The following is a 6013-nucleotide window of genomic DNA, read 5'->3' as shown; positions in this document are numbered from 1 at the left end:
TGTGTGTGTATTTGGGGGAGATCAGGTGGAAACGAGGTCACACTCTCCTCCCTGAGATATTTACAACCCAGCATGAATGCCCTGACCAAAAAACGGACGGCGGCGGCCTGGAAAAAGAAAAAAAACATCCTCCTGATTTGGGGCCTGCTGACTTGACAAAATGAAAACGTCTGTCTGTGTCCCCTCCCAATGTCAGAGAGCAGCAGAGCCCGGATCCATCATCACCTGAGCTGTAAAGATAATAAGAAGCCTCATCTGCCCTTTCCCTATCCTCCAGATCATTATCATAATTCTGTATTAATCAGCGCCGCCTCCGCTACTCAGCAGCAGAGATCTGAAAATGACCCAAAACTTTGACTTTGCCTCCTCCTGCTCTCAGAGAGGGAGATGTGAAGGTTTGGGGATGGAGTAGGTGCTGAAATATCCCAAGGATTGTGATCCCACTCCTAGTATAAAAAGGGAAGGCTTTGATGTGTCGATGGAGTTGTGTTCTAATGAGGCTCGTTACACAGCGATCTGTCCCTGCCAGACTAGAGGTGGCATCACAGAGCGGCAGCCAGCCTGCTAAAACACTCCTGCTGTTCTCGGTTTGTTCAGCCAGGCTCTATCACAGCCGGCCCAGTGCTACACTTTGTGGCTGTACATCCACAGTTTCAATTATTCATCGGCCTACATCACCTTGCAAACCGAGATGAGATGCACGTCAGCTGCTGTTAGCACTCAACATCTCTCTCTTTTTTTTACTGATTTTATATTTAACCTTAGAGTTAACCTTTTTGCAAGTGTGAAAAAGCTTGAAAATCTTTAAATCCAGTTAGTAACTTACCACTGTTATGCTCTGTTATATTTTACACTACTACTTACAACCAAGTGCAGTTTAATAATACAAACAGCATCAGTGATACCTTACCACTGATGTGATCAAGTGATATTTTTTTCATTAAAAAATGTAAAAATTAAAGTTTTCCAGGATAGTTATTTCTTTTAAGAAATTGTGAGAATTTTGGTAACATTTTAGATTACAGCCTGCAACATACAGCGTCATTACTCTCAATTTACAGTAATGTACAATTAATGTAATTGAACGGTGTAGCAGTACAGTATACAGTATAGTTGTCACTGAAAGTTCATATTCAAAATAAGGATTAGCATAACATCCGTAAACCCTGGCTTAAATGTAACATAAAAATGTTGGTAACGCTGTAGATTTACAGTGTAATTTGTTGTACTAACAGTATAACAGTACAGTATGTATCAGTCAATGGAACAAGACATGAGGGTAACAATCTGGGAAGTAAGAACTTATACTGTAGGTATTTTTTGAATAAAGGGAACCTTTTCTAATATTATTGAGTAGAATATGACCATTAATGAGCAGCAAAGCTGTAGGTTCTTGACAGTTACACTGTAACAGGACATAAAATCAATCATCTGCCTCATTGGCTGTTAGATGGACACTCATGGTTTTAGGTTCAGCTGTATTTACTATAGTATTTACTGAACCTCACCATAAAAAAGCTTTTGTACTCACTGCACTCCTTAATGACATGACAATGACAGCACCCTGTGCAACAGCAGTGTCAACCCACACAAACCTATGCCACCTCAGGTCACCTCAAGTCCCCTGTAAGTACAATGGTGTACACCATTAGAAGGTCTACTTTACAACATGCACAGTAACATATAGGGCAGGGGTACTCAATAGGCAGACTCTGGTCCAGATCAACAATTTAATCCCAACTGGAAGCAAATTTTAACTGCAACCTGACCTGCACCGCTTTTGAGTGAGCTTTTGATCACCTCAACTGTCATCTTTCAGGCACCTGCAAATTGCCACAGTTAAACACACAATTTGTAATTTCTGCCGCTGGCAGGTATAAAATAAACCTTAGCACTATTAATTCCATACCAGTAATGTAGTATTAGAAACATTTTCCTTGTTTGTAACTATGTCCCTGAGTGTGTCTGCAGTAATGTTTTTTTGTTTGTTTGTTTGTTTGTTTGTTTGTTTGTTTTTTACTGTGGAGCAATATGATTAGAGTAAGGAATATAAGATCTTAGAATGCATTCCCTGGCCAATAAAAATCCTGTATTTAACAAACTGCAACAAACTCGGACATCGACCTGCTGTGTACCTCTGCTGCTTTTTACTGCACTCTTTAATTCAGGATTGATTGGTATTGGCGGTTAGTATGGTTGAGCTGGAGTCCCTTGTTTTCCAGTTCTTCACAACTTCACCACCCCAGACACCTGAGGTTAGTTTACAGTATTTTCTATGAGAGCGAGTGTGCTAACAACATTTCATTACTCCAAAGGACAAAACCACTGATGCTGCAGTTGGGAATATGTTAACTGATGGGCACCATTAGACAGTGATGCAACTGTGCAGAAGTCCTTGTAGGGGTGTTGCTAGAAATTCTGCGGGAGCCCCCTGACAATAGCTCAACTGGGGGCCTGAAACAGTAAATGTCTGTGATGTTTGGTCCAGGTCCCCCATCTAGCTCTGGGGCTCTCTGAATCATTCAGAGTTTGCCCCTGAGTCCTGATCTAACACTTCCAAGGTAAAAAAAAAAAAAATTCCAAGCACCATAACTGAAGAAGTTGGGAGGTTAACCTTGCTCATATAAATCTTAACAGTAGATCATAGGTGTCCACATATAAGTATATTAGACACTTATAATGTATCATGCAAGATGAATAGAATGAGGAGCCTGTCTATGTACAATATGCAATCTGACAAGACATAATGAAACACAATATACAGCAGTGTGACATGTTCAATTAATCACATTATTTGAATTCCAGTGTGTGTGTCACAGTTTTCTTGTAACAGCTTTCATACTTCATCAAATATACTGAGCTTTCACTGTGTCAATATATTTCCTGTCTTTTAGCTAGGTTATCTTCTACTGTTACACAACTAACACGTTGGCAGAAAACACTGAACATGCACTGGATTTAATAGACGTCATGTGTGTGAAAATATGGAATGCTTGTAAACAAGAATTTTCAATGTCGCTGAATGCTACCTTATTTTAGGAATGTTTCAATACTGTCTGGCATCAAATGTGACCTGAGACATACCATAGTTAATCGTAAACAGATTACACAACAAGAAGAAACGCTGCAGGCAACAGGCATGATAAAGGCAAATCGCAAACATGGAATTAAGGAAAGCCAATGCCTCTTTGTTTTACCATCCCACTGTCATATAGGAAAACTCCATATGATACCGTTGAGTGGGAGGAACCAAACCCCACATCCAAAATCAGATTTCTGTTGTTTCAGCTTGACAGATTCCTCTGACAACCTTTTCTGAAGCTCCTTCCATCACCACAGGCCAAAAGTGACCAAAGTTCTAGCTGGCAGGAGAATTTGGACCAATCCTCCTGATACGACACCAGGTATTCATTTTGACTTGTGTCTCAGCCAACAAGTCCATTCACACTGTGGCTAACTTCCAGTGACTGTCCTGTCAGAGGTCATAGAGACAAAGAGGAAGAGAGTCTGTGTCAGATTCTCCATTGGCTCTTTTAAGCAGTGAGCTGTTGCTATGTAGCCAAGGACAAACATGTGAAATGAAATTTTGCTTTTATATGAATAAAGTTTAACTTTGTGAATAGTTTAGCTTTGTGAGTGTTGTGTTGTATGTCATGGATTATTCATATAGATCCTGACAAAGATCAAACAGACAAAGAAATAGTATGATGAGGACACACAAAACCAGACTTTGTGGGACATTTTTTTCAAATTATTTTCTTGAAGGTTAGGCTTGTAAATAATTCTATTCAGTCTAACTATATATATTTTACAATGAATACATTTGAACAAAAAGTAAGCCATACTCACCAAACAACTGACATGAGAGTTAACACATTTCTTAGACCTGTATGAGACTAAATTGTGCCAATAACAGGCCAGCCTCACAATAGCATCATTTATTTCTTTTTTTACAGCATACAATATGTGAAAGGCCAACATTATCTGTGTTTCACATTTTTTTGTTGTTGTTGTTGTCGTGCTCAGACACTATGGCCCCATACAAATGCAACTTTCAGCACAATGTTTCATCTTATAACACCTCAAAATAATAAATCAAGCTAACTCACTATCAAATGAATTGACCCAATTTCAGCTTGGACCCTGTTAGTTGCAGTGTTATTTTGTTTTCTGTGCTTATGTATTATGTTGCGTGATTAAGTCCCTGTCAGAGACAATAAGCTATTGAGCCTGAAAGTGGGTCTAGCTATTCAGGTTGAATGGGACTTCTGCATACAGTGCAACACAAGCACACACTTATTGGGCACACATGTACTTCCGTTCATATAAACAGAATTACAGGTCCATACAAAGGGCCTTTAAATCGACACAGAGGAGAAGATACGGATCAATTCAGTGTTTTTTGGCCTTGCACATGAGATTGTTGGCAATAAGAAAAATATAGAAGATCTCCTGCCATATCCTTTAATATGTTGAGTTTGTATCTACAGTATATTATTTCTGTCTTTAGGATTTCTTTTGTTATTTCTGTGTGTATTGATACACAGTATGCTATATGTGTGTGACACTGTAAAACACATACATGTACACACTTAGCTAGAAGCAGCGAGGTGATGATATAGGTGGAAGTGAGAGGTTATAGAGGACAGAATTTACCAGCAGGGTGACGATTACCCCTTCTATCACCCCTATAACACATGCACACACACACCTCATTAAATCACTCCTACATCCCCATCTGTACTGAGAACACAGAAATAGTTGCCAGCTCTCTCTGTGCGTGTGTTTGCGTGTGAATTTTTGCATGTACTGTATGTGAATGTATGTGTGTGCATTATGTGGAATTTATACTTATCATCAGAGTGTGCAGCGGTTACACATGGAGGCTCTGGCTCCAAACCAAGGGGAAAACACTACAAGTCTACTAACTCATCCACTGATGCTGCCTCTCTCTGATGCACAACACTACTTTCCCATCCAGCATTTATACACACACAGCAAATTGTAAGTGAAAATGCACACAGAGAACTAAAAACAAATTTACAACTTAACCTTTATAATAGGAAAAGAGATGACTGGTTGCTCTATATAATCAAATGTAGATCAAAAATGTGTCGGGTGCTCTTGGAAAACGGTGAAAAAAAACAGAGTGCTTCAAACAAGAAGGGTTCTTGTTTTAATCTTTATAATATTTACATACTGTATACACAGAAATAATAACCCTAGGTCTACCACTGACTTATAAAGATCAAATAAAATGCATATTGAACAGAAGTAATACCTAACAAACATCATACTTAACTAAACCCCTCTAAATACTCCTCTGGCTGCTTGGTACAGCCTAACAAGATAATTGCCAGCTTCTGGAGTCCTGTGGCTGCATTCTCAGGTGTGCACCCCATGAAATCACGCCTACCAGGCAGCAGACCTAAAAAAGAAAATGATTAGGGGGGTTTCAAAGCACACCATAGAAAAAATTAACTTCCTGTATTAGTATATTATGTCCAACTTAACAAAGTCAAAGTTCATGTGTGTTTTTCACCTTAGTGAGGGGGTTGCTTTCCAGCTTCCTCGCACAGAGGCCACTTGAACAAAGAGCACAAGTACAGGATATTGAAAGGTGGCCATTGGAAGTTTTTCATTTCTGATATGCCAAAAACTGAATATTTTTACATTTCTGTTTCTTGGCAGCACATACCAGTGGACCTGAACTCGTCCAGGGCAGGAAATTCAGACTGCATCAATTTGGTGAGGCAGATTGGACTGCTGCTTGAGGTTGACAGTGGGGGCACTACAAAGCTGATACTCTGATCCAAGTACAGATTAGTACTGTATACTAAAAAGGTTGAACACTAAAAACATTTGAAGATCTAAAACATTATGTCCCCATGGCATAAAAGTTAATGCATTTTACTTTGATTGTACTTTTGGTGAGTCAAATTAAATAGCAGTATCTTGTTTTTGCTTCTTCTTTTTACTTTTGCTACAGGTTGATCAGTTATTAATTGTCCCC

General features: G+C 39.1%; 1 long non-coding RNA gene across 1 annotated transcript; it reads right to left on the bottom strand.

Annotated features, from left to right (window-relative positions):
- Nucleotides 1–5153: 5153 nt before the first annotated feature.
- Nucleotides 5154–5679, bottom strand: LOC122988160. Its single transcript, XR_006404721.1, has 2 exons — nucleotides 5543–5679; nucleotides 5154–5428 (listed from the first exon to the last, which is right to left on the bottom strand). It is a non-coding gene; the product is annotated as an uncharacterized LOC122988160 (long non-coding RNA).
- Nucleotides 5680–6013: the final 334 nt, after the last annotated feature.

The sequence above is a fragment of the Thunnus albacares genome, chromosome 1 (genome assembly GCF_914725855.1).
Source record: "Thunnus albacares chromosome 1, fThuAlb1.1, whole genome shotgun sequence".
In the NCBI taxonomy this organism is placed as follows: Eukaryota; Metazoa; Chordata; class Actinopteri; order Scombriformes; family Scombridae; genus Thunnus; species Thunnus albacares.
The sequence above is the reverse complement of the archived record's forward strand: the minus strand, read 5'-3'. Positions and strand labels throughout refer to the sequence as shown.